The following is a 16,008-nucleotide window of genomic DNA, read 5'->3' as shown; positions in this document are numbered from 1 at the left end:
CAAGGAAATAACTATTCATGATTATTTTATTCAAGACAAGGTATTCAAACAAGGGAAGTCTAGTTTCTCAGAAACTGGGAGGCAGGTTGTTCGCAATGCAAAGGAGTAGTAGCATGACCCGGATGCTTTAGCTTCAATTTGTCCACCCAGATGCCCCTGATCCAAGCCTCAGGGTCCCACACTTTCCCAATGACAATCCTCAATTTCACATGAAAACCTTGACGAGACTGTGAATCCATTCTATGCTGTAGTTCTGCAAACTTCACAACTAACGCCTATGTTAGTTTTTCAGAAAATTTTTTCTGATGGCTTCGTAAATAAGAGGTTCTTCTAGGGCATAGAAGCTCTTTGTTCTCTGATCATGACTTGACCTGAGAGTTTACAGAATTGAGTTTGTAAGTGTTTCTGTAAGAACCCCAGTACAGTCAGAAAAATTCATCCCATGCCACCACATGCTGGAGTCGGCTCATACCAGCTGGCATGATGTGTGCATCTCTTCCCAACTCTGTGTTCAGTGGCACCACATTTGAGGATCCATATTGGTCATGGTGGGAATATTTACACCTAGGAAACTGACCATGACTACAGATAATTTTCTTTGAGAATCAGTTGTTAAACATTTACCAGCCCAGTACTAATTCCATGTCACTGTTTCTGTAGTCAACATTACTGTAAAATTCAGTGCAGAAACCTCATGGTCCCCAAGACAATTTCTTGAGAAGGCACTTCATCAAAATCAATCGAAGGTGATTACTCATAATTCTGCAGTATCCTAGGACTAATTAGCATCTCATTTCCCATTGGCAAGGAGCCTGGGATTGTGTTCAAGCTCTGAGACATGAGCCAGCCAACTCCCAAATGCCGACTTTGAGGGACTATTTCCTGGGACGACTCCTGATAAAAACTTCTATATCAGTCTATTGTCTACTCAGGAGACAAATTGTGGTTGTTATTTTAACAGAGAATTTAATATGAAGAATTGTTAACGTGTACAGAATTGTAAACTAGGTATCAATGCAAAAAAAAATCCACATTAAGGTATCATGGCAATATATTTCATATTAGGTATATTGTATACCTAAACCTATATATAGAGGAAATATCTACAACATTATCATGGGGAAAGGTAAGCTGGGGGAGAAGTTGAGATTATTAACATTTAGAAGCTTGGAAAATGAGCTCCATCAAGCTGAAACGCAGACCTCAGAGAAGGGATTTGATTCTATTTGGCTAGTTCTGGTGTTTTTGAGCTTGGAGGAGGGAACCTGTGTTCTGGGACCCTAATGACCGAGGAGAGGATCATGTGGGCTGATGCTGGTGTCCATGTCAGGATGTCTCAAGAGAACAGGAAAATAGGTAATACAACAATGGCATTGCAAACACACAGATAACTATGCCTGGGAATTGATTCTAGGGTACTAGACAAAGGAGAATACAATATAACATGGGGTCAGACCAAAATGATTGATGTGAGTGCACTTACTAGAACTTTTGGATTTACTGTGTTAATGAGTGAATTTGAAAGCTTAGGTGATTATATGACTAAAACTTGGACTCAAGCATGGTCTACCTCTAAAGACGCTGAGATTCAAAACTTTCCTAGCATAACAGAGAGAAAGAAATGCAAACGTTTAGGCAATAGAATATTAGAAACAATAAACCTGTTTCTCCAAATGCTGGAAAAACTGAACACCGTAATCAAAGAACAGGCTTTGCATATGAGTAGAACTGAATCTTTAGTATTTGCAGATTCAATTCTTACACAGTGAATAATTATAAAAGTGTCATCAACTCCCAGTGTGGATATCAATTTATAACTGGGTCCAAAGCTAGGACTTCTATTTCCTAAATGAGTATTTTTCTATAAAAGTGTAATTTTAATAGCCAAGTTCCAGAACTTTATTTTTGTCAAAATGAGTATTTTCTAACATTGCTCTGTTTTTCCCTGTAAAATGGGTATAACACCCGACTTTCAATTATCATATGTCGTATTCTTTACTTGGAAGGTGTCTCTGTCCCTCATCACTACTTCATCTAGCATCCTGTCATTCTCAGTTTTAATATCACTCCTTCAGCAAAGTCCTCCCATGTCACGTGAATTTATCCTTTATGGTTTCGACCACAATGGAAATTGATTAATGGTGATGAGTGCTTAATGTCTGTCCTCTTTTTAGTCTGGTTATGAGAGCAGTGGTCATTTCTGTACTGTTAATGGCATCCCCTCAGAAGATGCTCAATATACACCTGTAGAATGGATGAATGTGTATCATATAAAGCACCTGACACAAGTAGATAGGCAATAAATGATAGTCAGTGCTATATTCATCATTTGTATTTTTCTATTATAATTTTTCTAATTTACGGTAAAGTCTTTAATAAAAATCTGCCATGGTGTTATTTTGTGCAGTGACCTTTTTTTTGGTCCTACAGAGATTAGAGCCTACAGCATAAAAATCAAAGGGCAAATTTTATCACTTCAGCAGATGAATACGTTGGGCCTTATTTACCTGCAGAATTTTATAGATGTGAAGCTTTTCAGAATAGGAAGTTTTCCCTTTGTTCTGATGCTAGAAAAAAAAATGCTGATATTCTCTTTAGTTTATACTCAGAGTTAAATATTTTTTTAAACAATTCACTTTTGACTGTAGGCCAAAGCATTAAAACATGGTGAATGATCCACTTAGCATGTTCAGGCATACTCGCTGTCTATATGGCTAGCAAACTTACCACAGAGAGTTAGGTCATAACCCAAAGCAGCCAGGTAGCCAAGAATCATCTTTCCTCTAAACAGGAACTTTCCTACCAGCTCCCTGATCCCAGGCAGGCCATTGTCAATTTGTTTGTGCCTATAGAAACTCACCTGGTATCTACCCGGCCAGATCAGTATTTGCAAAAGATGAGGTAATTCTTGTAGAAATAACTCCCTTAGAATCCTTGACTCCTACTCCAAAGGACTCATACAAAGGTGCCATGAAAGAAACTGATAGCCCATGACTTTGTTCTTTGGAAAAGTAAAGGCATTTGGGTAACATTGCCCCATATACTCTGAGGCAGAGTTAATTTTCTGAAGCAAATAAACGAGCTCCCAAAAGATTTTCTCTCCACGGGTGCCTCTTCCTCTCTCTAAATTTGCCTGTGGATATGGATATGCAGAATTTCTCTACTTAATAGCTAATGTGTATTCAATGCGTACACTGTGCTTTATACTTATATAAAAATTAATGTTTACAGTTACCTTATAACGTAACTACTATATCCCCAATTTCCAAAATAGCTATTATCCCCAATTTCTAAATGAGAAAACTGAGGCACAGCAAAGTTAAATAAATTATAACTCATATGTTCTGCAACTAGTAACTGATGAAACTGAGATTTAAATGAAGCTGGTCCAACCCAGAACGTCCACTCTTCACTGGTATGTAACACGGCTGGAGAAAAGAGTGGTGATGAGTGGGAATTTACCTTTCTCTCTGATGTGTATATTTATATAAATAGAAAATATATGAATTTATTTGACTAGTCAAAGACATATGCCATGCTCTCTCACGCTGTGTTGTTGCAGATCAAACAACAACAACAACAGAATGGCCTGAGATGAGGGATGCTCAGGGAGGACTTAATGAACGAGGTGAGCTTGAACAGTGAACGTGCTTACAAGGCAGAGGTGATGCGGTGCAGAGGGACTGACGAAGACCCGCCAAGTGGAGGAACAGCTGGGCACAGGCATGAAGGTGTGAAGCGGCACGTGTTCCCACCGAACAGCAGGTGCCAGGGCCCTGACTGCGGGGAGTAGCTCTCTAGCTGTTGGCTTCACCTCTCTTCTCCAGGCATGCCTTCTGCTTCCCGTGCCTCGATTTTAAAGGCTGGGGCAGAGGTATCATCCACCATGTGGCACGTTTTTTAATCAAAATTTCCCAGGGAGGGACAGATTACTCTAGACAAGTGTCTGTTGAATGAATAAATGGTTGCATTCAAGTGTAGGGATTGCCAGGTTAAATAAGAAAGAAGAAAAATGGGGAATTAAACAGTCTGTTCTTGATCTGGTTTGGAGACAGCTAAAAGGACATTTCTACTTTCTTTAAATGTTTTCGTATTCCCGATTATAAAAATTTCTTCTAAATATCCTGACATTTTTATTCAATCAGCTAGAATGCTCACTAGAAATAAGATCATGAATTAATATAAATGCATCAAATAGTCCACTCCTGTAGTTAAATGCAGCTTGTACATAATTCAAAATAAAAATATTAATAAACACTTTTTTTCTGTGGCAACCATATTCTTTTCTATGTCTGGAATTCGGGCCAAACTAATTTGTGCTGTATTTATTGAGACATAAAATTTACAGTAATCAATATTTTGTTTAAACTTGTAAGTGAAACACTCTTAATTTCATGTATGTAAGCTGATTGACAGACTTAAACAGAACAAATTAAAACAAATGGCATCTTTGTGTTTGCTCTAATTCCAGCTTTTGTCTGAAACCATTATTGCTATAGTAATTGATTTTATCATACTCAAAAATAACAGATTTTCAAAAATATTCTATTAACCTGAAAAGATTAAATTACTTTCTGCTGTCTTATTAGCAATCAGTGGTAGTAAGGACTGTGAAAGTGCCTTAGAGAATGCTTAATTATCTTTCTGAGATCCTCTGAGAACAAATGAAAGAGAGGCATATAAAAACAAAAGTTAATTAACTTGTCCTAAGGACTATACACATCCAATTAAAGTATAAATAAAATATTGTTAACTTACCATAGGTTGTTTATGATAGGTAATTTATGCAAGAATAAGAATAAGCAATAAAAAACATTTTAGAACCAGTTACCTTACTGAACCTGGTTCCCTTAAAAGGTATGTCTTCTAGTTTGATAATTTCTCTCAATTTTCCCCTTAAATTTTTCCTCCTTAGAAGATGGCCAAAGGACCCAAAATAATCCACAGGAATGCACAGAGATGGTCTCTGCCCTTGCAAAGATGTTCAGGGAAAACAGAATCATTATGAAAGTTATTTGCAAGTCTGAAATCTTCATAAACTGCTGGATATGTATCCCTCTAGACATTTTATTTAATTTCCCAACTCAGTCTTACCTTCTGGGTAGAAGAAGAACTCAGCCAAGGTCCTCTTCAATCATTTTGAGGTCCTTAAACAAGAAATTCGGGAGTATTTTTAGAAATTACCCATTACTATAGAATTATTTTAGTGAACTACTATGTAAGATGAAAGGGTTGTCACCCAAAATACTCTCCATGACACTGATGTGAATTAAGGAAGGGCCTATACTTCAAAGTAACCTGGAAAAGACACCATACATTAACACACATTTTATGCCTTATTCCAGTTTATTTTGTCCTGTTGTCTCTCATCTTTTCATGGGGAATAGCCTAACTGAAGTGTATTGCATTTTAAAAATTACCTGCTTTTCCTAGACCATGTGATTTGAATATGGAGTTTATATCATCATCAAATATTAGATTACATCTCAACATCAGCATGCAGCAATGAATCTAAGAAATAGTGTATTATGTCCCTTGATGTTGCTATCTAGAAGACTACATTGCATTTTAGACTTCCTCAGCACTCATATGCCCACCATGCTTTCATACTTCATCAGGGCTCAGTACTAACCACTACTCTATTCCTTAAGTCTCATTTGATGACTTGGTCCATGTTGAACTGGGGAATTAAATCCCTCTCACTCAGAGACATGCAAGAGACCACTTACCACTGTTACAGCAGAGTGGTACAACCCCAAGTGGAATAATACTTAATTTACAATTCCATAGAACCTTTTATATTTGCAAGTTTAACAAATATTGTAGTCCTGATTTCTACATCTAGCTAGAAGGCAAAAAACACTCACAAGTTCTGAGTGTAATAATAAGCCAGAGAAGCTGTAAAATCACAGTAAGCCATGTTGGAGTAACCAGTATCAAAATTTGCCTCCTGGCATAAACAACCAGGAAAACAATTCGACACAATATATGAAACAGTTGACTGTACACATTGGACAATAGGTAGTGCAGGGCTGTGATCCTTGGAAAATTAAAATTAACAAAGAAGCTTATGTGTTGCCCCAAGGTTCTTCATGGAGGCACCTTCAAAATCAGCTTATAAGAGCAGACCATGGAGATTTTGCTGAATTAAGAAACAGACATTGCATTTTGATGAGGCCCTAGCAGCCAAAATTTTAAGGACAGAGTATTGGAGAGGCGGGAGCTATGCAGAGAAAGAGCTCTAGAAATTTGCATAGTGCCACTTGAATGTGTGGCTGAACATTAATTTGTTCATGTGTAGCATAAATACCCTGAAGCCAGGCTAAGATATACTTTTAATTATAAGAGAAACAATTCCTAGAGATCACCCAGAACTGTAAGATGTTCAAGTTACAACCTGCCATAGAAGAGATGCCTCAGTGAACAATCAGGGTACTCAATAGAGAAATCAGGATTATATCTCAGCAATAAGGTTAATTTATAACTACAGCAAACTTAGTCCAGACCCACCCTAAAAAACTTTTAAAAAGCTTCAAAAGGATCAAGCTGTTCCACAAATAACTTGACTATCAAAACTACCTCAACGTTTTTTTAAAGAAAGACACAACACTCCAGACAAAAATGCAACAAACAAAATGACTAGCACCTAATTAAAATTTACTAGAATATGAAAAAGCAGGAAACTGTTACCCAGAACTAGAAGAAAAATAAGACTACTGTAACAAATAAATATGACAGAGATAATGGAATTCATAGAAAAGGACTCTAATACAGCAATTACAAACATAATAAAAAATTTAAAGAAAATGTAAGCCTAAATGCAAGAGAGGACATATAAAAATGAAACAAATAGTACTTCCAGACAAGGAAAGTACAATATGGGAACTGAAAAATCCTTTAAAGGCTTAACAGGTTATTAGATACTTATAAACACATTCAGTAAACTTGAGGAAAAAGCAAAAATTAAATAGATAGATGATAGATACATAGGTAGATAGATGATAGATACATAGATAAATACATAGATAGATACATAGATAGACAATAGATATGAGAGAGAAAAACAACTTTAAAAGTTTAATAAAGCCTCAACAACCTGTGGGAAAATACAAAGCAGTTTAATATATGTTTAATTAGAATCCCCCAAAATGGAGGAAAGCCAAACATTATCTGAAGAAATAATATTGCTAACCTTGTTATGAGACTCAGGAATTTTTTTTTTTGTTGATTCTTTGGGATCTTATACATAAAGAATCATGGCTTCAGTGGACAAAGACAGTTTTATTTCTTTTTTCCCAGCCTGAATTTTTTTTTCTTTCTTGTTTTCTCATATCACAGTAGCTTGGACGTCCAGTACAATATTGAATAGGAGTGATGGGAGAGAAGATCCTTGTTTTGTCTGTGATCATGGGGGGAAAATGTTCAGTTTCTCACCATTAAGTATGATGTTAGCTGAAGGTTTTCTGTAAATACTCTTTATTAAATTAAGGAAGTTCCTCTCTAATCGCAGTTTTCTGAGGACTTTTATCATGAAAAGGGTGTTAAATTTTGTTATATCTTTTCCTGTATCAAATGATACAAACACATGATTTTTCTTGAGCCTGTTGATGGGTGGATTTTATTAATTTCCAAATGTTGAATCAGCCTTAGATAACCAGAATAAATCCCACTGGTTGTAATATATATTTATTTTCATATATTGTTGGGTTCAATTTTCTAATGTTTTGTTGAAGATTTTTGCATCTATATTCATGAGAGATATTGGTCTGCAGTTTTTCTTTCTTGTAACATCTTTATCTGGTATCATTATCACAGTGATACCGGATAGAATGAATTAGGAGGTGTTCACTTTGCTTCTGACTCTTGGATGAGATTGTGGAGAATTGGTATCAATTCTTCCTGAAATATTTTGTAGAAATCACTAGTAAAGCCATCTAGGCTTGGTGTTTTCTTTTTTTGGAAGGTTTTTAATTATTGCTTCAATTTCTTTAACAGGTATAAATCTATTCAGATATTTATTTCTCCTTGTATAAATTTTGGTAGTTCGTGTTTTTCAAGCAATTAGTTCATTTCATCTAAGTTATCAAATTTGTGGGCATAGACTTCTTTACAGTATTTTTTAAATTATTCTTTTAATATCCATGGGATCAGTAGTAATAAACCCTCTTACATTTTTGGTATTAGCTTGGTAACCTAGCTAGAGACTTACTCATTTTTTTTTTCTTCTTTTTGTCTTTTCAAAGAACCAGCTTTGGGTTCATTGATTTTTCTCTATCATTTTCGTATTTTCATTTTCATTGATTTTTACTCTGATTTTTTATCATTTCTTTTCTTCTGCTTGCTCTAGACATACATGACTCTTCTTACTCCAGTTTCCTAAGGTGGAAGTAAAAATGATTGATTTCACTTGTTTTATTTTTTGATTTTTCATTTTTTAATAGAAAACAAATTATAAATAAATTGTAAATAGATAATTTTAGTACAATTTAAAAAAACATTCTGAGAATATTTTGAAAACGTTTTTTTCTCTCAGCAATTCAAAACTCTTCAAAACTTTCTTGTCAATATGATTTAAATTTAAATTTTTATATTTATTTTAAATATAATTTTTTTATTGGGGTATAGTTGTTTTACAATGTTGTCTTAGTTTCTACTGTACAGCAAAGTGGAGTTCCCTGTGCTATACAGCAGGTTCGTATTAGTTATCTATTTTATATGTAGTAGTGTACATATGTTGTATATATGTCAATCCCAATCTCCCATTTCATCCCACCCTCCCCACTTCCCCGCCTTGGTGCCCATAGGTTTGCTCTCTACATCTGTGACTCTATTTCTTCCTTGTAAAACGGTTCATCTGTACCATTTTTCTAGATTCCACATATATGAGTTAATATATGATATTTGTTTTTCTCTTTCTGACTTACTTCACTCTGTATGACAGTCTCTAGGTCCATTCATATATTCCATTGTATATATGTACCACCTCTTCTTTATCCATTCATCTGTCGATGGGCATTTAGGTTGCTTCCATGACCTGGCTATTGTAAACAGTGCTGCAATGAACATTGGGGTGCATGTGTCTTTTAGAATTACGGTTTTCTCAGGGTATATGGCCGGTAGTGGGATTGCTGGGTCATATGGTAGTTCTATTTTTAGTTTTGTAAGGAACCTCCGTACTGTTCTCCATAATGGCTGTATCATCTATGACAAAGGAGGCGAGAATATACAACGGAGAAAAGACAGCCTCTTCAATAAGTGGTACTGGGAAAACTGGACAGCTACATGTAAAAGAACGAAATTAGAACACTCCCTAACACCATACACAAAAATAAACTCAAAATGGGTTAGAGACCTAAATGTAAGACTGGACACTATAAAACTCTTAGAGGAAAACATAGGAAGAACACTCTTCAACATAAATCACAGCAAGATCTTTTTTGACCCACCTCCTAGAGTAATGGAAATAAAAACAAAAATAAACAAGTGGTACCTAATGAAACTTAAAAGCTTTTGCACAGCAAAGGAAACGATAAACAAGGCAAAAAGACAACCCTCAGAATGGGAGAAAATATTTACAAATGAATCAATGGACAAAGGATTAATCTCCAAAATATATAAACAGCTCATGCAGCTCAATATCTAAAAAGCAAACAACCCAATCCAAAAATGGGCAGAAGACCTAAATAGACAGTTCTCCAAAGAAGACATATAGATGGGCAAGAGGCACATGAAAAGCTGCTCAACATCACAAATCATTAGAGAAATTCAAATCAAAACTATAACGAGGTATCACCTCACACTGGTTAGAATGAGCATCATCAGAACATCTACAGACAATAAATGCTGGAGAGGGTGTGGAGAAAAGGGAACCCTCTTGCACTGTTGGTGGGAATGTAAATTGATACAGCCACTATGGAGAACAGTATGGAGGTTCCTTAAAAAACTAAAAATTATTGATTTTACATCATTCTCCTTTTCTGAAATAGTCATTCAATGCCATAATTTTTTCTCAAAGCACTGTTTTCACTGCATCACACAAATTTTGACAAGTTGTATTTTCATTTTTATTTTGCTCAAAATATTTAAAAATTTCTCTTGAGACTTCTTTGACCCATGTGTTTTAGGTATGTTGCTTAATTTCCAAATATTTGGGGATAGTCTAGCTATCTTTCTGTTACTGATTTCTAGTTTAATTCCACTGTGGTCTGAAACACATTTTGTATAACGTCTATTGTTTTAAACATGTTAAGTATTTTTTATAGTCAAGAGTGAGGTCTATCTTGATAAATGTCCCATGCAAGTTTGAGAGAAACATTTATTCTGCTGTTATTTGAGGCAGTAGTATATAAACATCTGCTATATATAGCATCTGTTAGATATAAACACTGATTGATAGTGTTTTTCAAGTCAATTATATCCTTAAATATTTCCTATCTGCTTTATCTATTAATACTGAAAACTTTTTTTTGAATTCCTTTTTTTTTTGAAATTAATATAGCTACTCCACCTTTCTTTAGGTTGCATTATCACAGTATACCTTTTTCCATTCTTGTACTTTGAGTAAGTGGTTCCTTGTAGACAACATATAGTTGTTGTTGTTGTTAGCTACCTTGATAATAGGTCTTTTAATTGGTATATATTATTAATATTTAAAGGATTTTTTAAATAGTTGATTTAATATTTATCATGTTTGTAATCTTCTGTTTATTGTATTTGTTCTTTGTCCCCCCTTTTATTCTGCCTTCTCTGATTTTAAGTGAGCATTTCATCTGATTGATTTTATCTTCTCTCTTAGCATATCAGTTTTATCTGCTTTAAAATTTTTAGTGGCCTCTCAGGAATTTGCAATATATATTTAATCTAAATTCATCACAAATAACACTAGGCCACTTCACATATAGTTCAGGTAATTTATGATCGGGTATTTCCCATTCCTCCGTCCCATCTCTTACTACATTGCTGTCATTTATTTCACTTATTCAATTGCTATAATCATCCAACACTCTGTTAACATTATCACTTTAAACAAACACCTTTTAGATAAACTGAGGATTAGAAAAATAAAATATTTTATTTTACCTTATTTTTTCTTTGATGCTCTTCTTCATTTTATGGTTACCTGAGTTTCTGAGCTATGTCATTTTCTTCTTGAAGATCTTCTTTTAATCATTTCTTGAAAAACAGTCTACTGGTAATGAATTTCCTCAGTTTTTGTTTGAGAAACCCCTTCAATGTTAAAGGACAATTTCACTGGACATAGAATTCTAGGTGATAGCTTTTTCTTTCAACACCTTAAATATTTCACTCTACTCATTTATTACTTGTTTGGCTTCTGATAAGAAATCAGCTCTATTCATTATTTATTTGCTTACTTATTAACTGAGGTTAATAGGCCTTTGGTGTGAGGTTTTATGTTACTCTGGCCAGGAGTCAAGCTGTGTTTAACGTTTACTGTAGCCTGTGGTGCCAGGGGCTTCACTTCCTCTAGTTTTTGACTTCCTTGTTGCCTTTGGACCTACCTATGAACTCCTTTTAGATAGAATTTGCATCTTGCAGCTCTTTTGGCAGTAATGCATCATTATTATACTGAAGCCCTGTTGGTGTGGTTGTAACTAGGGGAAGGGAAGCGTTCTATAATCTTACGATTGACGATCAGTCTGTTAGTGGGACTGTGTTCCTGGGATGTCCCCTTCACCGGTGTTTCTTAGCTTTCTCACCCCTTTTAGGTGAGTACAGGGAAGTTTAGAGGGGACTGGAATCAGAGGAATGCCTTTCTCCCAGGTGGGATAATGATCTGGTAAAGGCTCTTCCCCTGAAGTATACTGTTCAGGGTTTGTTTTTGAGGCTATTCTGGTCACATTTTACAACAGTGACTCTTCCTCTCCCACAGCCAGAGCCAAGAGGAACTCTTTCTTGGTTCTTCACCATGAGAATCTGGCGGGTTTCCTGAAGCTAAAACCCACAGAAGTGTGGGACCCCCCTGGGAATGGGGCACCAGAAGTTTGTCACTCTTCAAGCTGATCCTCAGAGCTGCCATCAAGTCACCAAAGTCACCACTGAAGCGGACCCCCAAGTGTACGGCTCCTGCCGCTTCTGCTGCAAGCAAGCAGATCTCAGCTGTGGCTCTCCACGTTCACCTGTCTCCCTCAGATTCGAGGGCAGTGAACTACCCTGCAACCTCAGTCTTCTGATGGCCCCAAGAAAAGTCACTGATTTGCAGTTTGTTCTGCTTCTTCTTGTGGAAAGAAAGAGTGATGACTTCCAAGATCTTTACATGTAATAGCAAAAGCCAATAGTTCATGTTACCTTAACTTTTAACAATCTTTTTATACTTGGAATCTAGGTATACATTAAATGTCTCCTGTGATCTCAAATAGAGAAACACTGATATTTATGTCAAATTACAGTTCTATGAGCACTTCTCTTTTATTCCTTCCATGTGCATAAGCACATGTTATCTGAAATTTGCTGAGCTCCTAGATTGATGTGTCAGAAGACTCCTACTATGTACTCTCTCTCCTCCGTTAGCCATGCTAACTGAGTCTGCTACAAAGCTAGTGTTAGGAATCCCTCTGCTGCCACAGATGACCATGGCCATTGTGAGAAGGCCAGTGTCTGTTCTCAAAGTGTTGTTACCAGATATTTCCAAGGTTTCCCATCTTTAGAATGCTACAGAGGTGCTGAGGTGTGGGGAACTGAAAGAAGACCAGTGCTTTTATGGCTGTACTATACAAGTCAAGCTGTTGTATAACCCAGATGAGACTGGAGAGGGAAACACGCTCTTGCAGCACATGTTGAAGAATATCATTAGGATGCTCTGGAAAGGTTTTAAGTTTAAAAAGAGTGATATTTTCTAATGTACATATGGTCAAACTCACCTAGCTGGCAACAGATATAAAGGATTTTGTCCAAGTTTTCTAAAATGTATTCTCTTTCTACAAGGAAGTCTCACACATGTGTAATGTACTAATCATAACCCTAAGAATAACAGAGGTGGTGTGTTTGGAAGACCATCAGAACAATCCCCATGCAGCTTCAACTTCTCTGTTAATATTATTTTGACTGCATTCAGCACTCCTCTTCAGTTCACAGTAAGACTGAAATTAGCAGTGTTTGAGCGTAAAATTAACAGTCTAAATTAAAACACCACTGCACGGCTAATATTTCCCTCAACATTTCTTTGCATGCAGCATTCATCCTGTGGGAAAAGTATTCTGTACACATATTGTATTTCCCTCATATTGTACCCTCCATGTCAGACTTGGCAGTCTCCATATTCCTTCAGTATAACTCAGAAACAGTTACATTTGTCCTTACCCACATCGATTCAAATGTTGAGTGCTCTGAATATTTTCAGACAGATGTTATCAGACATTTTCTTGTCAGTTTCCTCCGTAAATTTGCATAGAACAACCATTGCCACTGGAAATGAGTTGCAATCAATGGAGAAACAATTTGTGTTTGTCACTGAGATCAGGGAATATGCCTGTATTAGGGAAGGATTTGCCCTTTATTGCACTAAAAACACTTCTGTTCCAATGTTTTTGCATTTTTCATATACAAATCAGTATATACTTTATATATATGTATTTATATATCAAATTAAAGTATATATGTACAAATAAAGTATACACAATGTATTTTATATATCAGGTTAAATTATATATACTTTATATATATATATTTAAATCTTATATCTACTTTTCAATTTATCAGATTAAATATATCAGATTAAATAAATACATACATTGTGTATTTTTTTCTCCCCTTGATGCCCCCCAATATCTCTCTAAATGGCATATTATCTCTTTCATTTCTTTTTCCAATCAAGAGAACTGGGGTCAAACCCCTAATACTTATGGCTGTATTTAAAGGGTCATAAGAGGCCATAACTCACTATTATTAACTATAATAACAAAAAAATTTGGGTAAGTTTTAAAAAGTCATAGTTTTTTTTAAAAAAGTCATTAGAAATCCAAAGATGCACTGAATTTTAAATGAACTAATCTCAAGAGAGAAATGAGTACTTTCTAAGGAAAAAGAAATTGCTGGTTACTCTTATGCCTGGGGGCAGAGTGGACACAGGACAAAAACTGCTATAGGTAAGGGATGTTCCACAGGTAAGAAGAAACCAACTAAATTTCTAATGGAACATGAGGGATGGCAAGATGGATTAGATTCCAATAAGCCCCAGAAGCAAAGTACTTCCTCAACCATCAACAAATTCTTTTCCACAAGGGTTCCAAATATATGGAAACATGCTAAATGCTGGGGCCAAGACAAGAAGGCAGGGTACCATCTCCTGAGGTGGATGATACTGAAAAAGGTGTGGTTGGAGAACTCACCAGCAGCCCAAAAAGCTGCTATAAAGCATAAAGAGATCTTGAGAGTCCCACAATCCTTAGCTCCCAAGTCCTTCTGAAATGCTTAGTCCTGATCTTACCCGCAAAATATTTGAAGACAAGAGCGAACTCAAGTGAACAAAAGCTTCAACCCATAACAAATCCATTTACAATAAGAGCTTAGATCAGGTCTCACAGAGGAAGGGGTATCTCCTGTTCTGAAATTAAGTACCATTGATTTCCTGCCTAATATTTTATTTTATATAGAAGATTCAATATACAATAAGACATTACATGATGTATGAAAATAAATCAAAATTCAAAAATCAGAAAACTATGACCAAAAATAAAGGAAAAAATTGTTACAAAGAATAGAAAGTACTGGTTTTAACAAGAAAGAACACTGAAATAACTACAGTATGTTAAAGAAATTAAGAAAAATATTGTACTAATAACAAAAAATTAATAAAAATTTCAGAAGAATTATCTAAAAACATAATGGCCAAGAATTATGCAAGATGTTTAAGTTTTGTAGATTTATTGTACAACATACAGCTTATAGCTAATAATACTGTACTGTACACTTAAAATTTGCTAAGAGGATAGCTCTACGTTAAGTGCTCCTATGACACCCAAAAAGAAATATTAAAAATACAAATCAACAAAAAGAGCAGAAGGAAACTTTTGCAATTGAAGGATAAGTTTGTGACTAATGATTGTGGTGGTAGTTTAATGGGTGTATACCCATCTTCAAACTCATCAGGTTGTATACATTATTAAATATGTTCAAATTTTTCATGTCAAAAACCCACAAATAAACAAAAATCGATTTTACTCTTACATACCAAACATAAAAAATGGTTCTTTATTTAAAAAACAATACCCTATAAACTGGTACCAAAACATAATGTGGCACTTCTGTATTACTATAACAAAATATATGCAAGATCAGTATGCTCAAAAGTATAAAACATTTATAAAAGAATTCAAAGACTTAAATAATTGTAGAGATATTCCATGTTCATGAATTGGAAGACTCAATATTGTTAAGATGTCAGTTTTCCACAATTTGATCTATATTCCTACCACAATCTCAATAAAAATTCCCGCAAAATTTTTGGAGATATTTTGAATCTAAAATTATGTGGAAAGGCAAAGAAACTAGAATAGCTGAGATAAATATGAAAAGGAAGAATTAAATTAGAGTACCTACACTACACAGTTTCAAAACTTACCATAAATCTACAGTAATCAAGATAGTGTGATATTGGCAAAAAAAGACATGTAAATCAATGGAACAGAATGGAAAAATCCCAAAACAGACCAACACAGATATTGACAAAGATATAAAGACAATTCAATGAAGAAATTATAGTCGTTTCAAAAAATGGTGCTGGAACCATTGGATATCCACATGCAAAAGTATAAACATTGACATGTATCTCACACCTTGTACAAAAATTCACTCAAAACTGATCACAGACCTAAATGCAAAACATAAAACTATGAAATTTCTTGAAGATGGCATAGGAAAAATATCTGCCTGACTTTGAGTTTGGCAATGAGTTCTTGGATACAATCAAAGTTCTACCGATAGAAGAAAAAATTGCTAAATTGCACTTTATCCAAATTAAGAACTTTTGCTTTTTGAAAGACATTGTTAAGA

At 35.1% G+C, this 16,008-nt stretch overlaps 1 protein-coding gene across 1 annotated transcript in view; it reads right to left on the bottom strand.

The window, feature by feature from the left end:
* Window positions 1-16,008, bottom strand: part of NKAIN3 (sodium/potassium transporting ATPase interacting 3) — a 681,284-nt gene that overhangs the window by 610,765 nt on the left and 54,511 nt on the right. Inside the window, exon 4 of the mRNA XM_068525591.1 lies at window positions 5,095-5,147. The gene's annotated coding sequence lies outside the window, so the exon portion shown is untranslated. The remainder of the gene's footprint in view (window positions 1-5,094; window positions 5,148-16,008) is intronic.

This window comes from Eschrichtius robustus, chromosome 17 (genome assembly GCF_028021215.1).
Source record: "Eschrichtius robustus isolate mEscRob2 chromosome 17, mEscRob2.pri, whole genome shotgun sequence".
Classification (NCBI taxonomy): Eukaryota; Metazoa; Chordata; class Mammalia; order Artiodactyla; family Eschrichtiidae; genus Eschrichtius; species Eschrichtius robustus.
The sequence above is the reverse complement of the archived record's forward strand: the minus strand, read 5'-3'. Positions and strand labels throughout refer to the sequence as shown.